The sequence below is a fragment of the Nilaparvata lugens genome, chromosome 6 (genome assembly GCF_014356525.2).
Source record: "Nilaparvata lugens isolate BPH chromosome 6, ASM1435652v1, whole genome shotgun sequence".
Taxonomy (NCBI): domain Eukaryota; kingdom Metazoa; phylum Arthropoda; class Insecta; order Hemiptera; family Delphacidae; genus Nilaparvata; species Nilaparvata lugens.
Window position 1 is genome coordinate 17,718,156 of NC_052509.1, and position 26,733 is coordinate 17,744,888.

Genomic DNA, 26,733 nt, shown 5'->3' on the forward strand with positions numbered 1-26,733 from the left:
AGAAATATTTTCATGTAATACACTGCCAAGAACGTTTCCTGGCTTTCAATGCAATGACGCATGAAAGATGTTGAAAGCTTTGAAAATCTAATAAGCTCAACATACTCGTTTTCAAAATTGAATGAAACTTTCCGTAAGAAAGCCGCGTCATGTCACTCTTGTCATCATTCAATCGTGCTTTCCATTTCCTTCAAGAAAAGCTTTCGAGAAAATTCTTCATCTTTCCCCGGTTGTTAATGTGACAGTGAAAAGTGCTCTCAACATGAAGAGGTGATGAAGATGTCACACACCATATATTGAACTTTCGTCACTTGAGTTTCAGCAATGAACATTTTTCTCAGTTCCCACTCTGTTTAGTTCGATTTCTACAAGCACTCATTTATAACTCACTTATGTATTCAAGAGGAAACTTGATTCTCTTTCGATACAGCTGTTCTATAATACAGAGGAATCTATCAATTTTTGGAATATTTCATCATTCATTATCTATTTGATTGTATGGTAAGAGATTGTTCCTTTAACAATAACATACAACATAAGTTCAGCTAAAGATGTGGTAGGTGTTACCACTAGTAGCTCTGTGAACAGTAGACCTCACGCAGTATTCTCATCCACAAGTACCTGATTGAAACTTCAGACCTCATGGAAATACAGCAATAGACTGGCTTCTCCACACATCTGTGTAATCACTTGTCAGCTGATTTATGATGAATAATAGTCTGATTTTTACTCTAATATTGGCCTATGAAGGAGGCTCCTTTTTCTTTTTATATTATCCTTTAAATGCAAAATTTCCAAAAACCTTGTTGACCGAACGAAGTGAGGTCTAAGATTCAAGTCAACGGTTTGGCATTTCTCTTAATGTTTAGATGTTTAAATGTTTATATGTTGCGCATCTACGGCGAAACGCGGTAATAGATTTTTATGAAATTTGACAGGTATGTTCCTTTTTTAATTGCCGTAAATGCGCAACATATAATAGTATATTTCGCACCTAGGGCCGAAAATGAGATATTTCCGGCTCGAAATCAGTTTTTAAGTCCGAGGCCGTAGGCCGAGGACTAGAAAAGATTGAGAGCCGGAAATACATTTTTGCCCATGGTGCGAACGCTATTTTTCGCCACACCAAAAAAAAACTTCCCAATATTTATAAGAAATTGAAAAATAAATAAAATTCAAACAGCCTATTTTGATAGTTTGAATCTTGGTTATGACAACTTTCACTGTCAATTAATTTCAATATTACTAATTAATAATTTACAATAGTGACAATATTTTTATACTATTAATATTTCGAATAATTGTTTGAATTTTTATAGCTCGCGCTTTGCGCCTGGTGCAATATCTCATGGATAGATGGATGAATAGAATTTTCATTACTATTTTTATAATGTGATTAAAAAATTAATATAATTGCATATTTCACAGTTTTGTCTCAAAATATATCTAAAAAATTGATTGAAATTTAAATTACGGTAACTAATATAAAAAATAGCTAATAAAAGTCGAAATTCATCAACAAAAAAAAATGTCACTGACCGAGGGTTCGAACCTAGATCATGTTTGTAATTCACTGAGATTTGAGTTCTGATGTATTACGCCTTTACGCTCTCGGCCATTGCTTATTTTTGATCGAAGAGGCCTGTAAGTCAGGTAACGTATGTAGGCTACTATAATATAGTGTATAGCGGCAAACTTGAAGCCAGTTTGCCGGCATTTTCACAACAAAATATTGCTCTGAAAATAGTTAAATCATAGAGAAAACATTCGAAGATTCAATCTTGAGTGGGCCTAATGTTTTCTCTATATGGTTTGATATTAAAGAAAAATTATCTAAAAGTTTTAATAATGAATTACGGAAAAATTACTAGGAATTTTTCAGTCAAGGCTGAGTTTCACCAGTAGGCTTACCTTAAACTTTAGATCTCTGCTGTATTTTCCTATTATTATTGTTGATTGTATTGCATTAAGAAGTGGAATTCGATAATAAATAAGAAACAATTATTACTCCACCTCACTTTTAAATATTGATACAATTATTGTACTTTGATTTCAAATTAGATTCTTCACTTTTAAATACTTGCGATACGTACCTTTCTGACAATGGACAATGCAGCCAACATTATATTATTGAGGCTATGGAGATATCATCGTATTCTATTGTTTGATATCAAAAACACAATAATAAATATTAAATTATGAAACAGTAATTCATAAAATATATTATAGACATTATACCGCGATTCACGATACATAATTATATAGATTATTACAGTCGTTATGAGATTATCTCTATGATTTTTGTGAGATCGGACACGATCAGCTGTTATTCAAGGTCATTTTACAGCCCTAGGGCCGTACAGTTTTACCGGCCTGGTCGGAAAACAATCACTTTCGGCCTCCATATGACGCACGTAAACCAGCTCATTACATCCAAGTGTGGCGAAAACATATAAACATTTAAACATTAAGAGAAATGCCAAACCGTCGACTTGAATCTTAGACCTCACTTCGGTTCGGTCAATAAAACGTAGTTCTGTAATGTGAATTAATTTTGAACAAATATCGACAACATCAACGTATTTTTCTCTCCATTACTCATTTTATACTTTACATCCTTTTTTCCCTTCCAGCCTGGTTCTGGAATTAATCTGTGGCTCTCTACATAACTCTGACACCAGACTTCAGCCAGCCATTGTTATTTTAAAACAATAAAATACTCTATTATGACTTTCAGACGATACTCTCTGAAATCGTCTGAGACGATAATCTTTTCATCGATACTAACTCTGAGACTAATTAGATGATTATATTCCTGAGAGTCAGTACATGAGAAAATTTATGTTTCTCTTCTTCCTGACAAATCGTATTGGTTGAATTTGATTGTTAAAATTCAACATCAGGTCAACAGAAGAGTATCATGAAGATCTGTCAGCATTCCTTCATAAATATATCATCAATGCTCCCCCTCATTCAATCTATGCTGACGATTCGGAACTGAATTGTGGAGGACGTGATACTGTTTGAAAGCTACTGTGACGCTGACGATCTCTGACCTTTTTGGTCGTTGCTGCTTTGGATGTGTCCTTCTTATGTATCCTTTCTATATGGAGTCAATTGAGGCTTCAAGAGTCCTGGCAGCACATTGAATAGGCTACACAGAGCTACAACGTCAGGGAGGCAGCAACCTCTAGAAGAAAGAGAAGAAGAAGAATAAGGAAAAGAGAAGAAGAGGTGGGAGACAAACAAGAGGAAACAGAAGAAGAAGAAAAATACACGATGAGTGTAGAGGAGACACCACGCTGTCTCTTGGGCGTCTTTCCCGACCGTCCTTTCATTTTGCTTAACCTCATTTTGCTCGAGAATCTCCGCACTCAAATTGGTCTCTGTGCTGTCGTTGGAAGGATGTGGCTTGATATCTGAGAACAGGGAAACGGAAGGAAGCGGAAATTAAGAGGTGAAGCTGGATGGAGGAAGATTAGGAAGATGGAGAAAGGGTGGCAGAAAGTAGCATATATGCTGGAAGAATAAAAAAACGAGGACTAGTAAAAACAATAGTGGGAGCTTTATTTCACGTAAGCAAGAACTTGGATATTTTTATAGTAGTAGGAAAAGTAATTTCTACTGACTTTATCTGATATAGTAATAACTGCAGCTGAGTAATATTTCAGAAGGAACTGACTTTATAGAAATAGCTGTGAGGGATGGTTTCAACAAAGCTGAAATTACGATTACGTTCCAACTGAACTGAATTAGCCACCAAAGCTTCAATGATAATGTGAAGTTAAGATTATTCGATGATGAAACCATGTATAACTGTTGAGCAATTGAAAAGAGTTCCCATTTCGACACTCCGTTTCTGGTTTAGTGACAATTTGAGCACAAGTAATAATCTTATGCAATAGGAACATCTTATACAATCAAGAAGATATATTTTATTCTATACAAATTAGAGAGAGAGAAATTATTTTACTCACAATAATTATAGACCACGGATTCATTATTTATTTTAGTTAATTTTTAGTTTTTGACTTTTTCATGTACATTTTCATGTATGTTTTGGAAATAAATAAATGATTGATTGATTGATATAAATCAAAGTAAGAACTTGACAATATGAACAAACACTTAAAAATAATTAAAAAAATCATGTAAAAATAATATGAAATTCGACGGAGTGTTACTTTTTAGTAGGAGACATTCCCTACTCAATTCGGAAATTCATCCACCGTCCCCTCAGTATTTTAAGCAGGGGATAATATTTCCGCTTCATTAATTCCGCCGCGCAAAACTCTTATAATAGTATCACTGCCTCATTACATAAAACTTGATCAAAGTTGACTTAGTTGAAGAGCCAACTCAAAGTCGCTGCTCAGCCATTCTCACAGATCGTAACGTATTAATTTTCTCCCTTATTCAGCAGATCTTGTTAGCGAAGTTCGCCACTCACATGAAATTTTCAACATCTTTGCAGCTGACTTGAATTAGTTTTGCATTCTCGTCAACTTTAAGCCGTTCTAACTTCTTCTTGCCTCTAATGAATGATGGGTTCTATGAATCGTTTCAAGTTGCTAACTTGGGGCGATGAGTACTACTGCCGTAAATGTTGAAATGCTTAATTCGTAACCGGTGACAATGCTCTCACCAGCCCTTCCTGAATAACAACTCTAATCAAGTAATCATGGTTCTATTGTGATACTCTCAATATCCAGCGATGTGGTAGGAAGAGTATTCTATTACTGGAGTGGTTTTAGTTTCAAGACAGTTTTAAAATGAAATAATGACAATCATGATATGTTTGGGATCAATTGATGAATGATATTGGTCTTGTTGGACATGATTGATTGATTGATTGAGTACTTTATTTATGTAGATTACAATATATACTGGCTTATACACTTGTATACAATAGCTTACAATACAGCAAAGTTATAGATGAATTTACATAATATAGACTAAGAAAATAACTATTGAACTGTATATTATATGAAAAGCAATTTGTAATATAATAACTATAGATAATAATCATATTGTTATGCATCTACATAAATTGGCGGAGCTTTGGACATATCAATGTCCATTCTTTGGGAAGAATATTAAAAATATCCTCCCCACTAACTCTCTACCAAAACGTTAATTTCGTTATTTAAACTAAGGATTTATTTATTAATGGAAATATTGTAAAAGTTTCAATCAATATGAATATTGAAGAGAAAAAACAGAAAATTGATAAAGTAAAATAATTATATAGGTAGATATAGGATCAAATAATTGATTAATAAAATGAAGTAGGCTGAAAGTAGATCAGGGTTATCAAATTTCAGTAATATACAGCAGTATGCAGTGGATAATTGAAATAACATGAGTTTATATAATATATATATATATATATATATATATATATATATATACAATTCGTTCTATAACATGGTTTAATGGTTTATATTGGTGGAATGGGTGAGGGATGGTTGTCATGTGATCGTTCTAGGGCCGGACAGTTTCAGTCATTTGTTCCAAAATATGTTTTTTTAAAGTCAGGTTGAAGCTCGCTCGGCTCTCGATAGACCTGATAATAAATCAAAATGATGGAGAGAGTTCAAACAGCTTCCTTCTTCTCCTTATCTCTGCTCGTTGAAATAATAATGTTCATTCTGGAATATTGCAAATATCTAGCATACCGAACTTGATTTCCCAGCAGACCTGGTAGGTCAGGGCTTATGGGCGCCAGTTAAAGTAAGGAGAAAAATTATAATATCCGGTAATGAAAATAAATAGTCATAGCTCCATTTTTTTAATGGAATCGATTGTGAAATCGGAGTTATAAGAGATTTTATTTTGAAGTTCATTAGGAAAAGAATAGTTTTTGTACTATTTTTCAACCCAATTCGCAAAATTCGTTCCAATATTGATTTCAAATCAAGGATGCAGTGAACTACTGTATTTGTATCGGAGAGCGTTCGTGAAAAATATAAACATATAATTAATCATAATATCTCTACTGTGAGGCCCGACAGAAAGTAAAGAATATAGTGAGAAACTGTCAAGGTGAATCATACCAAGGAAATGTCAAGGATTTTATTGTGTTGACAGAGGAAGCAGAGGATTATGTGAGAAACATGAGAATAATGCTGACAGGGATGGATTTTTAGTATTTTAAACCTAGAGTTCAATGTACGTAGTTGTTTCAGTTCTAATATACTGACAATGGATGAATTTCATCTTGAAAAATAAGCTATACTTTCATAAGATGTCATAAGCTAAATAACTATTGATCATATAACACAAAATTATTATCAATTATTAGCCAATATTAACTCTCAGGAAGTATCTCCAACCAGACTATGAGGTGGAAAACTATTTGGCCTGAGGGCCGTAAAATGATGAATCTGGCTCAGGTAGCACATTACTACACATTGGATTGAAGGTTTAAGAATACAGAGGCAATTACTAAGATATTGCATTTTATTCAAATACTGACGAATTAATAATTATTGTTGAACGAAAATCCAAATAAAATGCTGTAAATCTAATTCGAATTTCTGTCTAGCTGTTTACCCTGTTGTCAATATTTGCAGTAGCAGAAGTCTTCGGGGTGATATACAACATTTAATTTGGATTTTGGTTTAACAATAATAAAGGATACTCTGTGACTCTCATTCGGATTTTCTATTCTAATTTTGATAGATTTCTCACATTTTGACTAGAATTCTCTCATTATCGTATATTATAAATTGTTGGGAATCTCAATCCATTCAAAATACATTTCAAGAATAAAAGTGACAGATTACTAACGGTTTCATTCTCTCCAAGTATTTACTCAGTTTTGACACTTGAAGCAACTTAGTTGAAGACGTAGAGCACTAAGCTTGGGATCCTATTATAGAACACCTATTTTTCCTTTTATTACAGAACACTCAGTTCAGTTGAGTTTCAATAGCAACAGGAACTTGAATTATATAAAATTGATATTGAGACACAATCATAATATTATTCTTGGTATAACAAGAATGTTTGTGAAGAATTTCATAAGCCATTGATATCTTAACAGTCAATAATAACACTTCAAACTGTCAGCATTTGATTGAATTAGGAGCATTTTTCACAATAAATGCTGTCAGTATGAAGCGAGTCTCTCTAAATATAATTTTAAAGACTAGTTACTTATCATCACATTCACAATACATATAGTGTCTATTTATATAATAGTATTATAGTACTTTTTTGAAATAATAGATTAAAAACACAAATATAAAAAAGGGTACTATAATAGTCTACTATTTTATAAATAGAAATAAGTAGCCCCGAATAAATTCATCCTAAGAACAAATAGTGTCATTCAATGAACAATTCAAGCGAAATAACTAGGACACTACACACAATGATTGTATAAATAGTACATTTTTCAGGTTGATCGAATGATTGAAAATGATATTTCCACCTGCTCTCCCTGACATAAATAATCCATCGATCTAAAACTGGCATGCCATCTGCAACAATAAACCCAGTGATGTCAGCTCTCATCTCAATACTCTTTATCCCTCAGCTCATGACGACAATGTTTTACGATGCAACACATGCTGGAGAGAGAAGCGAGCGAGTGACTTGTTAGGAGCACGAGAGCCTTTTCTGACGATATGTAAAAGCGGACTGGTAATCCCGTGTGAGGGAAATAAACCGTCAAAGGTTGTTGTTAAGGGGGATACAGAGAAGGTTTCAAGGGAGGAGCATTGGCAGAGCAGGGATGTGACGGTGAAGCTCACTGAACAAGCACTAATCGCGGCAGTGAGGAGTTACGTTGAACTCTACCAGGCGATTTATTCATTCTACCAGGCAATTCCATCCTGGTAGGAGGTGGTTGAACGGTATAATGACATTAGTTGGGTTGCAGTGGGGCATTGTGTCAAGAGTGCTAACGCCTTGCAATTCCAGTGACACCATGGTTTGTCTTTGCTCGAGAAAATGGACTGTACTCATGGTTTGTCACCCCATCACCCCCACACCAATCGATCCCTCATTACCTCCTCATCAGTTCCAGGCTTCCTATATTGCCCGAGCACCCACAGTTGTCCTATTCTCTTCTATCGTGTCAAAACACCCCGTTACCTTATCCCACCACCCTTATTCCATCGAGGAGTGAGTCCTTCAAGTCCCAACCTTTTCTGAATTCATCTATATTTTCTTCAAGAATTCCCTCATCTCTCATGAATCCCCCCGAATCTATCCTGACCAAAACACTCCCTCATCTTTTCACTTTTTGTGTAGTTGAGAAGTTGATATTGTGGTAATTATTCATATTGAATGAAAAAGACTAAGAAATTGTCAAAAAACCACTGATTTATAGATAATTAGAAAGACCGGTTTCGGTTATTACACCATTGTCAATCTCTGATAAACTGTTGATAAACTGTTTATCAGAGATTGACAATGGTGTAATAACCGAAACCGGTCTTTCTAATTATCTATAAATCAGTGGTATAAACAGTTTATCAGAGATTGACAATGGTGTAATAACCGGAACCGGTCTTTCTAATTATCAATGAATCAGTGGTTTTTTGACAATTTCTTAGTCTTTTTCATTCAATATCCCTCATCTTTCCCATGTTCAAAGCACCCCCTTCCAGTCCAAAACACCCCCTTATCTCTCCAGTACCCCCTTATCGACCTCCTTTTCTCACCAACCCCCTCTTCAGACTCAACTCGCCCCCTCGCAACTTCCTTATCACATTCCCTGTCCCACTCCAGCTGTTAATTGCAACTTGAAATAATGGACTACAGCATTCCACGTCTATTGAGAGAGGTTTTGTATTTGGGATAATGCAAAGTACTCCGTTGCCTTGCAACCGTAAAGCCCGGAGCTGTCTGGTCGACGACTGCTTGTCAGCACTACCTATAATAACATCCATGCTCCCAACTCAATTATTGCTGACAATTTGAAGTGGATCTAACAGACTTATTTCAGGTCGGCTGCTTGTCAGTACTACTTACAAATAGCGTGAATGCTTCCCCATTCAACAAGTGCTGACAGTATGAGGTGAATGTTACCATAGCTCACTCTCTTGTTCGCTCTGTTTTGTAGTGAGGAGACATTCCGTGGAAATGTTGTGTTGATGTGATGTGGATCGCTTGCTGTGTTCGTCGTTGAGTGAGAAATTATTAAGGAAACTTCATTATGAGGTTATGAAAATTGAAATAAATGAAGATATTATCAAGAGTTGTAATTCAGTAAAAATGCTACAATTCCAATCAATATACTGTAACTAGTCGAGAGTTATAGATTCATTAAATTTTCAATTAACGGATTCTATCTATATATATAAAAGCGAAATGGCACTCACTCACTGACTGACTGACTCACTCACTCACTCACTCACTCACTCACTCACTTACTCGCATAACTAAAAATCTACCGGACCGAAAACGTTCAAATTTGGTAGGTATGTTCAGTTGGCCCTTTAGAGGCGCACTAAGAAATCTTTTGGCAATATTTTAACTCTAAGGGTTGTTTTTAAGGGTTTAAAGTTCGCGTTTTACCATGTATATTCTTCTTCTCCCAATCTCTTAATTATAATTGAAATTTCCATATCATATGTTACTATAGAACTATAATCTAGATAGAGTACCTCTTCGAAACAGTTGTTAACTGGCAACTAAATTAATAATTTTGTCAGGTTGGCATTAAGTTGAGTTGACTTTGTTAGGTTGGCACCAAGTTGAAGATTTAAATGCATTTATCGCGGGAAAATTGATTGTGCACTGCTACTTCAATCCTGGGAATATTATATTACTAGCCGTCTGGCTCGCTTCGCTCGCCATATCCGTTTAGCCAGACGTTTAGTCTGGATCCCCGACTGGATTGTCCTAACATATGATAAAAATGCTCAAATGAAAAATGCAGGCGAGCGAAGCGAGCCTGCTTATCTCATTCTTGGACGATCCAGTCGGGGGTCCAGGGGGCGGAGCCCCCTGGCTAGACGGATATGGCGAGCGAAGCGAGCCTGACGGCTAGTTCATGTATATAGAAATGAGAATTCATTCAACAAGAAATGCATTTTGAAACAGATACTTGAGTATTCAAACACACACATATATATATATATATATATATATATATATATATATATATATATATATATATATATATCGTATAAACATAATTTTTTCCAATATCTCTAATAGCTCGAGTTACATATCATAAGATTCTGAATCAATTTATATAAGTCTGGAAATATAAGCAATCTGCCTTACCAGCAATCTGCTGAAAGTAAAGACGAATTGGAATTATGACCTAGCGAGCATGTTCAAGACTTCTAATGCTAGAAGTTGTTGCTTCGATAAACGTGATTATCGGTCTGTATTGTACATCTTTCACACCCGTGAAATACGAGTAAGGGGTCATCTATGCTCTGCGGATATGATTTTTGCGAGGAAATTGGTTCTTGTAATTTCTCTAGACTCTGAAGAGCATCAGTTGTTCTCTGAACGACAACCCAATTAGCGAATCATAGAGCTTCCTGCCCTGTTGACTAGTCTGAAAAGCCTGAAAAATGTTCAATATGATATCGCTCTAAAAACGATCTCCAAGGTTTCCAAGAATAGTCTACAAAACTTAATTTACAGCCGTTTTCGCTTTCTATCGGCTCTTTAGCATATTAATCATCAAATTTTGAGTTTGATGCTTAATTTGAACTGTCAAGGAATCTCAGGTCTTTCTAGACAGGTCTGTCTAGGCTCTCAGGAATCTCAGGTCTCAGGTCTGAGTGGTGTCTTACGAGGCTTCAAAAAAAAAAAAACGCCTCAAGTTATTCGGCTTCAATATTATTATAGGAATACGATTAGAGAGATAGCACCTTTAAATGTCAATAAGGAATATATTTTTCCAATACCTGATCATTATACTACTTAATACTTTTTATATAATATTCATTATGATACCTTAAATGGAGAGGTGAAAGGTATTATAGCTATTTTAACTAGTTACAGACAAGACCTAACATTATGAAGATTCTAACAAAATTCGATCAGGTTGACTTGTTGACTTCTCACATTCTATTACTTCAGGAAACATCTTCGCCTGCAGGAAACTTTTGTCTGTGGAGGAAGGAAGAAGGCAGTCGTAAATATCTTTAGTGAAAGGGAGAAAGCAGTCGGAGAGGGCCGACTTCAGTCGATCTGAACGGTCCAGCTGTGTGGAGTAGAATTTGTAATTTTTCAAATCTTTTCCTGTTAAGTTACTTTAACTGCTTAGTATTGGTCCAAGTTCTAGAGCTACGTACAGACTTAAGTGCCATGAACACGCGAAACTAGTGTCATGCCCGAGTGCCCTTTTCATCAGCTGATGTTCAGCTTATTATAACTTTAATCGTACAGAGAAAGTAAGATCAGCATCAGCTGATTAATAATGAAATACGTTCGTGGCGCTCAAGTTTGAAAGCACCTTTATATCGAGTTATATGTTTGATATTTCTGGGTTATACAATTTTGGTTGAAGATAATAAGATGAACTGCAATAAATATAGAATGAAAACGATGTCAACTTTTGAAAAATGTGTATTTTTCCTTCAAAAACATGAACAAACAGTGAAGACCCTCATTTAGTTAGTTTTAGAAATTTTAACAACCACTATGAGATTTATTTTCCTCACTCAGCAGCTCCTACTCGAACATGATCTGCCGCCACGCGGTCGAATGGGCGGTTGACCTGTAACTGAATGGAGAGTAGTCAGGGCTACGATGAAAATAGCCTGTAAAATGAAATTGGAATTCTTGAATAAGTATTTGTACACAATGTGATAAATAAATAAATAAGTGGTAATGCTAATAGAGAGTGACGCAGTTTGTAGGATGCAATATTTAAAATGGCAAAACGCTATAATATTGTGAATGGCAAAGCATAATTTTCTTCTTTTGTTATTTTTAGATCGATAACCGATGTGAATTTTGAGTCACACTGAACAAATGTTTGACATACATGTTCGGAAAATGTTTGTTGACGACCTCAGGGACAAAACTTTCAAAGAGTTTGGACAATCATTGTTTGTCAAACAAAAAATTACTGTTTTTCCAAACATGTCCAGAGTTGACAGCTGTAAAACAGCTGTAAAACATAAAACCTGTTCTTCCCTCTTACAAATATTTTATTGTATTTGGTGATGCGTCCACACTTGCCACGGGCAATCATTGTTTGTCAAACATAATAAAATTGGCCCAAACTTTTTCAACAAACATGTTTGTTGAACATTTGTTCAGTGTGGACACGGCTTTAGACTGAAGCTTTTGGCTATGAAGTATGATACGAGTTGAGACTAAAGATGCAATGAACTTCAATAGTTGGTGGCCTGCCCTTTAGAAAAAATTAATTTTGAGAAAACAATGTTGTCATGACTATTAACGACAAAAGAAAAGTTCACCATTTAAAAATATAATAATTCTGAGCAACAAAAAACAAGGTTTGCTGAGAAACAACATATAAGGATATGTACCCTCAAGGTTGAGAGATAAAAATGTACCGTATTGGGTCGTCATTTTATTGATGTACTGCTTCACGAATCTTTCAAACTGAGTCCCACTAAGCTGCGTTTACACCGGAGGTAATAACACGAGTTATTAACGAAAAGTTATTAACTTGAATGAATCGACAAAAATCTCTCTTAACAAAAGTTAATAACTCGTGTTTTTGACAGAAAATTCCTTGTTATTAACAAGATCTTGCTATCAATATAATTGACTTCATATAATTTCATTCAACGAGAGTATTCATATGATATATAAAAGCCGAAATAAAAAGCAAAAAATTGTCTTCAAAATACTTTAAATTGAAACAGGTGTGATCATTAACATAATGAACTCCATCTGATCTAATGTAATTAATTTTAATGTGTTTACACCAGAGTTGAGAACAAAAGTTTTTAACATAAATGTTAATAACATTTTCTTTTGGCTGCTAGTTTTGTTTTCAACATAAAGTTAATAACTTTGTCACGTGTTTCGTCTGCAGCTGTAGTTGTAGGGTATGGACCAGTTATAGAATAGACACGCTGGGAAGTCTAGCCTCTGAAGCCAAAATGTATTGCCATATCGCCCCATCGTGACGTCAGCATCGGATAGAAAACTTTCAGATTGTGTCTATTTCAGATGGAAGTAAATTATTATTTATGAAAATGGTATACTCCCGCTGCGCTCTCGCTTAAATAGACACAATCTGCTATGGAAAACTATGTAAACAAACTCTACAGAAAAGTTTTCTATCCGATGCTGACGTCACGATGGGGCGATATGGCAGTAGATTTTGGCTTCATCGACTTTCAGTATGAATATACTAGGGCGTGTCTATTCTATAACTGGCCTAAGGGTAGGGATGCTGGGTGATGGAGTTGCGGGGAAGATAGGAACCTGTTATTAACAAAAGTTAATGCGATAAAAGAGGCTTTTGTTATTAATATAACACATTCCCTTTGATCTTTACCGACTCTCGATGGATAACATAAATCTTGTTAATAACAAGGAATTTTCTGTTAAAAACAGTTAGAAGTATTAACTTTTGTTAAGATAATTTTTTGTCGATTCCGTCAAGTTGATAGCTTTTGTTAATAAATCATGTTATTAACTCCGGTGTAAACGCAGCTCAACACGATGTTAATGACTTTTGTAATTAACACCAGTTAATAACAAAAATGTTGAAAACTTGTGTTATTTACTCCGGTGTAAACGCAGCTTAACAGGTGCAAACGTCTGAGACACCAACCTACTATGGTAAAATACACATTTGAAAACTGATGGACCAGTAGTTAGATAATCTAGTATGGCGAATTGGCGGTACGAGACATTGACCATGATTCCATTCTTGATTTATTGGACATCAATCTTGCCAGAAGAGGTTTCTTCTTGTGGGAATGGAATCTTCGAACTCACAACTGATTAGAATTATAATCATAACGCATTCATTATGATATTATAAAATAGTTGTGTTTATAGATATTCAAAAAGTTTGTTAGATATTTCTATTTTGAACGACAACGTGCATGCTTTTGGCATGGCATAAATAATTGTACTTACATAGAATATTTTTTTGAAGCTCATGACGGAAAATTGTGGTTATAGCTGAGTGCCTGATCTCGTATACACCAGAGAATCCTACTCAATATGAATATCTGCTCAAGCTACTCCACTTATAAAGCAATCTGAACCAATAATTTAATAGCCTGATATTGGGACAGGCAAGTTAGATAATCTAGTATGGCGAATTGGCGGTACGAGACGTTGAGCATGATTCCATTCTTGAACTTCGACTTTTTAAAGTAGAATAATTCATATTCTCACTTTTGTGTCACCTCAAGAGTATATTTCGCAATTTTGATTGCTAGAGAGTGTGATAAATAATGTTCTCAACTTATCAAACTGTGAAAAAACTGAAGAAACGTGATACTAGGGAACTGCTTTGTACATTGTACACAACTGTGAAACACGTATCAAAAACTTCTTGGAAATTGATCATGAAATCATACCTACTGCAGGGACGCACGCAGACTGCGTCCTTGAAATTCTGGGGGGGAAGAAATTTAAAAATAAATTAAAATTCGGGTGGAGAGACCTAGAAAAGGTCAGCAGTGATAAAATGATTGAAATGACAACTGACGTGGGGGAGGGGGTGCATAAAACAGTAAAGCTGAAAATTACGATGTGAATCAATCAATTCATGATGATCCAATTCTTCGAAAGTTGACGCTGAAATCGCTTCAAGAAGAATCTGAAAGTATCAATATATAGCACAGTCAGTATTCATTAATTCAATATAATTATTCTGTTCATTTCTCCGAATTCAAATTTGCCGGTTCTTACGACCCTTGCAAACTGATACATATTCCAGTTGACGACAAAAAATACATGAAATACGAGCTTTGCTCCCTTGAAACCTTTTTTCACTTTCTCCCCAACATTGTTTCTCCCATTTCTTCCACAGTATTCAAATTTTGCAAGCTACGCCAATCTCACGCCTCCAGTCGATATGCAAATTGTATTTCTTACCAATTTCAACGCGGTTTACACTATAGAAACGCATTTACACCATACAACGCTCCCAACTTGTACATAATTCTATCAACGGTTGAATTTTGTGGGTACCCAACTTATATCTCTCTTTAATGAATGGATGTAGTACCATTTTATTGGTACCAAAGTTACTCACTTTTTTAGGGCTACTGGAATCATTAAAACACAATAAAAGATCATAAAGTACCCTTTTATTCTATCACATAACAACCAGTTTGAACTCTTCAAAAGCCATCAGAATAAACTGTATTCACATTAAGCCTACTTGAAAATGGCTCTTGATTAAATAAAAGGGTAGGCTACTTGATATATTTTATTTGTTTAAATTCGTATAGTGTAAGCACATCCCCTTTATTATGTCTATTAACTGGACTAATTCGTCAAGTGTGAATTTCAAATTAATAAGTTGACAATAAGTAATAATTTTTTATTTAGTAATATTTATTTTTACTCATTTTCTAGTAGTATCAGATGAGTACTGAAGCCGAATAATTTTGACAAGTTCAATGAGTTCACTTTTCATCTCTTTGTATTGTTATTGGCAATCCATTTTTGTGAATATCGCTAAGCAGAAGTCTGAAATTAGGCAAAAGTTCTGTGAATCTGGAATCTGCAAAGTCGTGCAAACCAATCTAAGAAAAAATTTAATAATCGTAGCTATAATTTTGTGCAACAAGAATTTACAGTTGTGAACTCAGATTTTACATACACAAATAAACTCAGAAAATGATGGCTGACCTTTAAAGACTAGTTGGATGGTTCATCGCTCCTTCAGTCTTATTTTTGTTTGTCTCATCCTTATCTTATCTGTTATCTCATCTGATCAGTTGTTTGAAGTTCATTTCTCCATTCTATATTAGCTATCGGCCATCAGTCATGACAACAAATGATTGCTGCTTTTCATAATGCAATCGATCATCATTGTCTCTAATCATGAACGGTCTCATCTCATGACAACCCCAATAACTTTTTGTGTAGTTGAGAAGTTGATATTGTGGTAATTATTCATATTGAATGAAAAAGACTAAGAAATTGTCAAAAACCACAGATTTATTGAGTTTATCAGAGATTGACAATAGTGTAATAACCGAAACTGGTCTTTCTAAGTATCAATAAATCTGTGGTTTTTTGACAATTTCTTAGTCTTTTTCATTCAACAAGCCTATCAGACTCGTAAACATACGAGAGCAACAATCAATATTGGAAGTGATAATTTCCCTATTTAGTCGCACTTTCGACTCCATGATCATTTATATGGAAGGAGGATTGATTAAAATTTTTGCCCAGTGAAGCAAAGTCAACAGAAGTGTAGTAATATGCCTCTATACCCCTTCCCACTTGCACTTGTCTCTCCACCACAATTAAAACTTGGGAGAGTAGAATTCGAATCAAAAGATCATACTAGGAGAGTGAATAGAAATAAAAAATTAAAATCGAAGTACCTTTTTTTAAATAGTTTATTGACGACATGTCTCGGCTATGATGACATTATCCATGATAATTTAATATCATATACATAATAGCTATTTATGTATTAAGAGCGTAATGCGCGACTTTATCGCTCGCGCAAAACAGTTTTGTTTCCGCTTCGCGTCGCGTGATAATTTGGCAAGAGCGATAAGGAAGCATTACGCGCGAATTACATACAAAATTTTTTCTACAACTGCACAAACCTGTTAAATCAATTATATCTGTCGGAGTTTATACACTGATATCCATAATAATAATTCCTCTTTTATTTATTTATTTATTTATTTATTTATTACAGAACAACTATTACAGACTACAGGCATTAAGCCCAAAACAGTCTTCACTACCATTCACAATCACATAAGTAAGTTACTAAAAGAAATAAAAATGAGAGATACAGTTCATGCAATTCACAAATACATAAGAAAGATGATAAGTATGAGTAAAGCATAAGTAATTGTAAGTAGTCTAAGCATAAATAATAAATACAGAATAAAACTAATCTAACTTATCCAAACTTATCTAAAACTTATCCAATAAGTTATAAAAAGAATAGGCCTACAATCGAGCATAGAAACAGGTTAAGGGAAAACATGTGCCACTGTGGGAAGAAAATTTGGCTGAAGATAATGGCTGTAGGCCTATAATCAGTACAGTTACCGACTTTTTAGGTAAACATCTGACCGAGAGTGGTTTGTCTTTTGGCGAGCTGATTATCATCAGCTGATTAGCGAGCGTAAAGAAACTCTTCTGCGCATACGCGAATGATTAGCGAGCGTAAAGAAAATTTACTGCGTATGCGCAAATTTTCTGTTTCGAGAACTGATTTTCACATCACATTATCAAGTCTCAGTTTCTTGAAGCTTGCATTCCAGTTTAGATGGATGACCACCTATGTGAATTGGATATGAGCTTGGTATCGAATTCGTTGGCAGCAGACTGAGCTGTCAGGGCTCAGGGCTGAGGGCTCAGGGCTAAACAGATATCGTTGCATCTCTTATTACGCGGCAGCAACTGATAAATCGTGTTGCCGCTGAGTGGTGAGGGGGTGCGACTGGTAAGGGGGATCGTTGATTCGATTCGGTTTCAATATCCAATTTCGGTGCTTCGACGGCTCTCACTATCTGAAACTCTCTCTCAATCTTTCTCTCTTTACCTCTCATTACTCTTCTTCTTCTCTTCATATTTTCCCTCTTCTGCTTCTTTTTCTCCTCTTTAATCTTCTTCCCTTTCATTTTTTCTCCTTGGCTGGTTTTCGTATTTTCCGTTCATACTGGCTGTGCCAAAATATTCTGTTTTTTATTTTTCCCATTTTTACTTTTTCTGAACTAACCATATCTCGAAAATTATTATTCTTCTTCTTCTCCTTCTTCTTCTTATTCTTCTTCCTCTTCTTCTTCTTTTTCTTCTTCTTCTTTTTTCTTCTTCTTCTTCTTCTTTTTCTTCTTCTTCTTCTTTTTCTTCTTCTTCTTCCTCTTCTTTTTCTTTTCCTTTTTCATCTTGAATGCCCTAACCTCTGGTTGGAACCTGTAACCCTCCCTCAGTGACCTATAACCCTAGCGGGTGAATCAATTTCCAGAGATCATTGCGCCCCCAGGTTGTAATTGCGTCACCGCTGGATAGCTGGCCTTATTTTCATCGATATTCAACCTTCTGTTTATGAAATCAGTGCTTGATTTATCGACTTCACTGAAGTGTTATTATATAGAATTGAGATATTCTTTACGATTGCATGGGTTGGTTTGAGGTTTGAGTGTTGTCTCTTTTCTGTTCTACCCTTCTTTCTTCTTCATGTATACTTTCTTATTTCTAATTAATTTTACTTCCCTTATAACTTGATATCTCGCTCTCTTTTCCACCCTTTCCTTCATCAATCTTCCAACTTTGAAACTCTGATTTCATACGAAGTTCTTCCCTTACAACTCAACAAATTGAATATCATAAGATTTTCGCAGTTAATTTTATCAAAACTAATCACGTCGTGGATTGTTTCATCAGATTGTTGTTATTGTTTCTCGAAACTGAATCAATATCTCAAGATCTAAATTTAAGAAATTTTGCTTCTCTGTAACCATAATTTAATTATTTGACAACATTTCCCTTACAACAATATGATAGAATGCTCAATTCTCTTGTCCTGTCAGTATTTGATTGAAATAGTTATTTGTATATCTAAAGTGAAAAGTATGACTTTTTCTCCCTGTGGGAAAAAGTTTGAAGCCCGAGGCAAAGCCGAGGGCAACAATTTTCCTGAGGGAGAAAAAGTATTTTTCGCTCGTGATGTACACAACATTTTTTCTCCATCTACATTTTTTTATAGAAACTGCAAATAAAATCATTTCAATAATTTACGTATTGGTGACAATGTTTCCTAACAACATAACCTAAAATCTAAAACCTAAAAACCGGTCGGCTGATTGGCACTGCCGATTGCGCTATCTATCGGCTAAAGTTGTTACAATTATATAGCTGAGCGGCTACCAAAATGGCTGACTCCAGATAACGCGTTTCAGATTTGAATTGCAGATCAAAAATATTTGTTGGCTGTATTTTGAATAGAATAAATATTTTAAAATTGTATAAATTTTTATTGTCTACTAATATTAAGATTAATATCATACAAACATATATTTCATGAGTTGATCAAATTTCTTGTTGTGGTATTGAATTCAGTTGACTCAATGACATACACCTCTATTACGCTTTCTCATCTGAGCTTAGACCTTCTAACCTATTACGAAGTGAGTTCTTGAAATAGAGATGCTTCCCATGTTATTTAAATGGAGTCACTTTTCCTCCCTAGGGAGTTTTTCTGTTTTTTACTACCGAGAGCGAAAAAGTGACACTTTAGTATTATGTTTCAGGAAGTAAAGTAAGTACTTTAGACAGTAGGTGGAGGAAAACATATTTTTTAACAAAAGAAATTTATTTTTAATTATATCAATAGATTTTGTAATGCATTTGAACTATGAATTAATGGAAAAAATATGAAATAATCATATAAAACAGAAATCTTGTTGGGTACCCTAGCTGTTACCCCTCTTGGTATGTGAAAAACGTTGGTAGTAGAAGGGTTAACGGAGCGTCTAGATGTCTAGATCTTCTACAAATGTAATACACATAATTTCCGCTCTGAAAAAATGCATAGTTTCCCTGTCAAATGCAAACAATATTGACTGTTTTACTACGTCGTATCAAGTAATCTATATTGACCATTGGACTATAGATAGGACTATTACAATGCAATTTAATGTGAGACTAAAAACAAAAGCAATAAATGTATAAAACTAACGCAAAAGCATCAATCGATAAAAATATTAAAGTGAGGAGAATGTCGGTTGTATTGTAATCAAAGCGGCAGTGTCGTATAGTAAGCTCATTCCAGCCACATCAAAGTCATAAACACTTGTTATATAGTGGGGTCATAAAATTGATGCTTTTTATTTTGCCAAGTTTCACAGCCAGATAGGCATTCTCGGCACTTACGCCGGTCAATAGCTATCATGCCTCAGACTCTTATTTCCGTTTGGATTTCATGTCATGACTTTACGATCTGCTTCTTCTTCTAATCTTTCTATTCCTCCTTCTCTCCTAACTCTCTTTTGCTACTTTAACTCCTCTTTTTCTCCAATTTTACTCCGATTCAATACTCGTTTCTTTTAAAGTTGAATGTAGAGGTGATATTCCTTGTTCGATAAGAAGACATCGAGCTATCAGAGTCGCAATTATTGAATTATCGAGGTACCTGATTAGGCTTCTAGACCACTATGAATATCTGATAAGCTAAAATTCAGAACAGCAGAAATCATTCTACCAATCAAATTGCTAGCTCAATAGTTCAAATTCTGCTGAACTATGAATATCTGATAAGCTAAAATTCAGAACAGCAGAATTTATTCTACCAATCAAATCGCTAGCTCGATAGTTCAAATTCTGCTGCTCTTCACTTTGTTCTTAGTTCACCGAAACCGAAACGACACCTCGAAGTTTCAAAAATAAAATATTGGTTTTTGCATCCTCGTTTCTATTCATGTAATATCTTATTCCTTCTCACTATTCTTTTTTACTTTTCGAGTTTGCTACTCCCTCTCTTCGCCCTTTTTTATTATTCATTGTATATTTCTCACTCACCAGTCTTCATGAACTTTTAGATATTGTTGATGCTTATAGCTTCTAGGTTCTAGCAGTTGAAGCTGGTTATTGTTAGGGGGTTTCATCTGAATATTAAAGTGAAGAATAGAATTTTATGAAATGATTTGTGATTTCAACATTGAATTCTCATACAATTGAGGAAGGGTATGTAGAAGCTTTGAAAGCCTTTTAATAGTTATAGTCATTCGAAGTTAGACTTATTATGATTGAAAAGTGGAAGTATAGGGAAAGGACACATAATAGTGTTCTTTCTGTGCTCAAAATAAGCATCCACTGCTATGGATACAGAATCTCGTCTGTCAGGGCGTGCCAATAAATTCCCATAACTTCTCTCATAAGTCAGGTCTTAGTATTTTCACCAAAACGTAGGTAATAATCTTTGGATAAGCATTATTTCAATTAGAATACACATCGCTTAGAACCTTCTCTGAGATCACTAGACACCAAATTTTAGAATCACTTTCATTCATCCTGTTGGCAGATACTATTATACATTCAAATATTTAGATTGATATGGATTCATAAGCGCATTTCATGAATTTATCATTTCAAAAAATCAATGTTACTCAAATGATAAGATATCAGGAAGGTGATGAAGATTCATGAATGAAAAATTCTCAAATACAAAAAATCCAGAATTCTCTTAATTATGAAGATTCTAGAGCCTATCCTACTGAAGTTACACAATATCAAGCAAATACAATTAAATGATCATACGATGAATTTATGAATGTCAGTTTGAGAGATTTCCTGTAATGAGAATTCTTAAGCTGCTTACAGACTTTTGCACCACGAACAAGCGCATTTCGATTTTCATCAGCTGATTATACCTGTATTTGTACAGAAACAGTAAGGTACATATATAATGGGTTTAGTTTAGCATCAGCTGATGAAATTAGCCAGTTCGTGGCGCAGAAGTCTGTACAAAGCTTCACAGTGGGGATTCCAGAGCTTGGAATTATTACAACCAGGAATATAGATAATCTTCTCCGTTGCGTTTGCAATAAGCTGGAATTATGCCTAATTTATGGATAGAAGGCAGAGGATATTATACTGTAGTGAGTATGACAACAGCAGATGGAAAGTTGGCATATAGTGCCTCTCAGTCATCTTGGAATGCAATAAAGTCTCAATATATTATGAGCAGACATGCATTTCGAGCATATAAAAGCAGTCACTGAGCGTCTCTTACGAGGGAGAGGTTATTAGATCCCTCCAAACGAGAGGGGAGATGACATCAAATTATTCGGGAAAATTCACAATATTCGTGGCTTTCGTCGGTTCTCTATGGATATGGGGTCTGCTCCATCGTTAAGAGAAGTTTCTGACCGAATAATTATTATTCGATCTGTTCATTCTAAATGTAATCGATTCAATAACTGGAGGTATTCGTGATTCACTAAATTCAAAGTCAACTTTCCTACTCTTTGATGAGGAAATCAACTCAAATGTCCTATTCCTTGTTGAGTTCCACTAAAAGCATGAGGCTCATTTATTCACCATCAAATTTGAACCATTGATTTCTGAACAAATTGTCGCTTTTTTCTGTGGTTTAACACTAGTAGAGAGAAGTTGATATAGCCGCATTTATTATACATGTCAACTTTTTACCTATTATTATACAACAACTTATCAACCTTCATTTGAACCTCAGATTGTGCTAACAGCCATGAAAAAGTTCAGGGATGGTTTTCTGGGATAGTTTCTAAAAGATCTCTTTCCTTTGAAATTCGCTCCCTTCCTGATTCAAGAACTATTATCACAGATGAGAGGAGGTACATGCTATTGACTCTCACATAAGCTAGATTAGTTGGAAGTCAAAATTCCCATCAAACACTTGTCTATTGGCACACTTCCAACGTGACGTGTGTCGAATTGAGCCAAGATGCGACATGACATTACGTGACGTGAGTCTGCTATTTATTGAGTATGCTATTAACATATCATATGATCATATTATCTTGAACTAAATTTCTAGCTTCGCCTCAATGTGAACATTGGTCGCGTTCAACGCAACTGATCGGCCAGCGAACGATGAGATCGGTCAGTGAACGTGGCGCTGAACGAAGCACTGTTTGGTCTAACTGATCAGGAAAAAAAATTACGTCATATCCGGTTCGCTCAGCTCATCGTACTTTTCTACCGATTACTTGCTGAACGTAAACAGAGAGACCTGGCTGAATAGGAGGTGGTTTAAAATTATGATGGACGCAATTATAATGTATTTGGGAGCAGAGAAATGCATGATTACATAAATTCAATAACATTTAAAATATTATTAACGTTATCTTCCAAAGCATTTGAAACAACTCCAATCACTTGATGGTTTTCCATTTTAATTGATGATACAATGAAATAGGTAGGTTCTTGTTTTGTTTATAATATCAGCAGCAGATGTAACATCTGTCAGTCTTGAGCAACCGTTTAGCGCCACAGATCTGTGATCACGTTTTTACTTTCCTTGCCCTATTACCATACGTAAGGAAAGTATTGCTTTCCGAAAAAAATTAAGGTATTCTGCATTTCAAGGTCCCCTGAGTCCAAAAAAGTGGTTTTTGGGTATTGGTCTGTATGTATGTATGTATGTATGTATGTGTGTGTGTGTGTGTGTGTGTGTGTGTGTGTGTGTGTGTGTGTGTGTGTGGTGTGTGTTGTGTGTGTGTGTGTGGTGTGTGTGTGTTGGTGTGTGTGTGTGTGTGTGTGTGTGTGTGTGTGTGTGTGTGTGTGTTGTGTGTGTGTGTGTGTGTGTGTGTGTGGTGTGTGGTGTGTGTGTGGTGGTGTGTGTGTGTGTGTGTGTGTGTGTGTGTGTGTGGTGTGTGGTGTGTGTGGTGTGTGTGTGTGTGTGTGTGTGTGTGTGTGGTGTGTGGTGTGTGTGTGGTGTGTGTGTGTGCGCGCGTCTGTGTACACGATATCTCATCTCCCAATCAACGGAATGACTTGAAATTTGGAACTTAAGGTCCTTCCACTATAAGGATCCGACACGAACAATTTCGATCAAATGCAATTCAAGATGGCGGCTAAAATGGCGAAAATGTTGTCAAAAACAGGGTTTTTCGCGATTTTCTCGAAAACGGCTCCAACGATTTCGATCAAATTTATACCTAAAATAGTCATTGATAAGCTCTATCAACTGCCACGAGTCTCATATCTGTAAAAATTACAGGAGCTCTGCCCCATCTCTGCAAAGTTCGATTTTGGGTTCCCAATTATCAGGCTTCAAATACAATTTAAACAAAAAAAATTAAATGGAAAAGATTGATCATGAAAATATCTACAATTAATGTTCAGTAACATTTTCACCTAAAATTGAAAATAAGCTTGAAATTTGAGAAATGCTATTATTTCAATTGCAAACTGTTGGCAACTGTTGATTCTATTAAATCATTCACTATGAAGAGATAGCAGACTTCGTGTGTCTGCAGCGCTATTGTCCTGTCACCAGCTGTCTCAGATCTTAGAATAGTAGATTTGATATGCGCGGGAACACTAGCGTCAGGTGATACATTTTCATAACGGCAAGGAAAGTTGTGTGAGTGCGCCACACCAGATTTCTTACTGAGCGTAAAAAACACAATGGAATAGATCAGTAGCGTTGAACGCATCTATTATAAAATGATCATAGGATATAAACACATCTATCAGACCCACGTCACGTTGCCTCCCCAATTTGCGACAAGCCTAAAAGGAAACTACCAATCAATAGTGATGGTTAGGCGAGTTCTGTAATTTTCTAGCTCAACTAATCGGCCAAGTTTGGCTTCGGACCATTTGACCTAAAGACTCCTACCACCACCACCAATCATCGTCATCATCATCATCATCAGCATCATCATCATCACGATCATCATCATGACTAACCAGCAGACAAACATCAAAGCGTAGAGTTGAGTCGTCAAGATTTGTTGAGGAGAGGCAATTTGCTGCGTTTGCTTGCCGACTACCATTCATCGGTTCAAGGGGAGGATTGCGGCAAGAATTGGGGATAAAGGAGAGGACATAGAGCAAGAGTACTCCATGTCTTATGTGAGAGAAATGAGTAGATTGGAGGAGTAGACGAGAGAGTAAGATGGAGTACGTACACGGGAGAAGAAATTGGGGGAAATAGACTTGAGGAAAAGAGAGAGTATATTATTGAGGAAATTGTCGGGAGAAGTGAAAGATGAGTAAGAAAGACGCTAAAAGTGAATGGGAGAGGTGAAAGAAGTTGAATTCAAGAAAAGTAGAAGAGAAAAGTGAATGGGAGAGAAAGAGGTGACATTCATCACACAGTTGAGAAAAGAAGTGGCAAGGCCTAGGAACAAGAATGAGAAAGCAGCAGGAGAGGCTTGCACCTGAAATGACTGAAGACAAAGCCAAATTTGCTTTGTCTTCAGTCATTTCAGGTGCAAGCCTCTCCTGCTGCTTTCTCATTCTTGTTCCTAGGCCTTGCCACTTCTTTTCTCAACCTGTGTGATGAATGTCACCTCTTTCTCTCCCATTCACTTTTCTCTTCTACTTTTCTTGAATTCAACTTCTTTCACCTCTCCCATTCACTTTTAGCGTCTTTCTTACTCATCTTTCACTTCTCCCGACAATTTCCTCAATAATATACTCTCTCTTTTCCTCAAGTCTATTCCCCCAATTTCTTCTCCCGTGTACGTACTCCATCTTACTCTCTCGTCTACTCCTCCAATCTACTCATTTCTCTCACATAAGACATGGAGTACTCTTGCTCTATGTCCTCTCCTTTATCCCCAATTCTTGCCGCAATCCTCCCCTTGAACCGATGAATGGTAGTCGGCAAGCAAACGCAGCAAATTGCCTCTCCTCAACAAATCTTGACGACTCAACTCTACGCTTTGATGTTTGTCTGCTGGTTAGTCATGATGATGATGATGCTGATGATGATGATGACGATGATTGGTGGTGGTGGTAGGAGTCTTTAGGTCAAATGGTCCGAAGCCAAACTTGGCCGATTAGTTGAGCTAGAAAATTACAGAACTCGCCTAACCATCACTATTGATTGGTAGTTTCCTTTTAGGCTTGTCGCAAATTGGGAGGCGACGTGACGTGGGTCTGATAGATGTGTTTATATCCTATGATCATTTTATAATAGATGCGTTCAACGCTACTGATCTATTCCATTGTGTTTTTTACGCTCAGTAAGAAATCTGGTGTGGCGCACTCACACAACTTTCCTTGCCGTTATGAAAATGTATCACCTGACGCTAGTGTTCCCGCGCATATCAAATCTACTATTCTAAGATCTGAGACAGCTGTGACAGGACAATAGTGCTGCAGACACACGAAGTCTGCTATCTCTTCATAGTGAATGATTTAATAGAATCAACAGTTGCCAACAGTTTGCAATTGAAATAATAGCATTTCTCAATTTCAAGCTTATTTTCAATTTTAGGTGAAAATGTTACTGAACATTAATTGTAGATATTTTCATGATCAATCTTTTCCATTTAATTTTTTTTGTTTAAATTGTATTTGAAGCCTGATAATTGGGAACCCAAATCGAACTTTGCAGAGATGGGGCAGAGCTCCTGTAATTTTTACAGATATGAGACTCGTGGCAGTTGATAGAGCTTATCAATGACTATTTTAGGTATAAATTTGATCGAAATCGTTGGAGCCGTTTTCGAGAAAATCGCGAAAAACCCTGTTTTTGACAACATTTTCGCCATTTTAGCCGCCATCTTGAATTGCATTTGATCGAAATTGTTCGTGTCGGATCCTTATAGTGGAAGGACCTTAAGTTCCAAATTTCAAGTCCATCCGTTGATTGGGAGATGAGATATCGTGTACACAGACGCGCGCACACACACACACACACACACACACACACACACCACACACACACACACACACACACACACACACACACACACCACACACACACACACACACACACACACACACACACACACACACACACACACACACACCACACACACACACACACACCACACACACACCACACACACCACACACCACACACACACACACCACACACACACCACACACACCACACACACACACACACCACACACACACAACACACACACACAACACACACAC

At 35.9% G+C, this 26,733-nt stretch overlaps 1 protein-coding gene and 1 long non-coding RNA gene across 2 annotated transcripts in view; one reads left to right on the forward strand and one right to left on the reverse strand.

Annotated features, from left to right (window-relative positions):
• The window catches only part of LOC111059764, a 154,447-nt gene that overhangs the window by 78,979 nt on the left and 48,735 nt on the right, over nt 1-26,733 (forward strand). The gene's annotated exons all lie outside the window — the stretch shown is intronic.
• On the reverse strand, nt 11,530-14,206 carry LOC111055849. Its single transcript, XR_002606401.2, has 2 exons — nt 14,053-14,206; nt 11,530-11,741 (listed from the first exon to the last, which is right to left on the reverse strand). It is a non-coding gene; the product is annotated as an uncharacterized LOC111055849 (long non-coding RNA).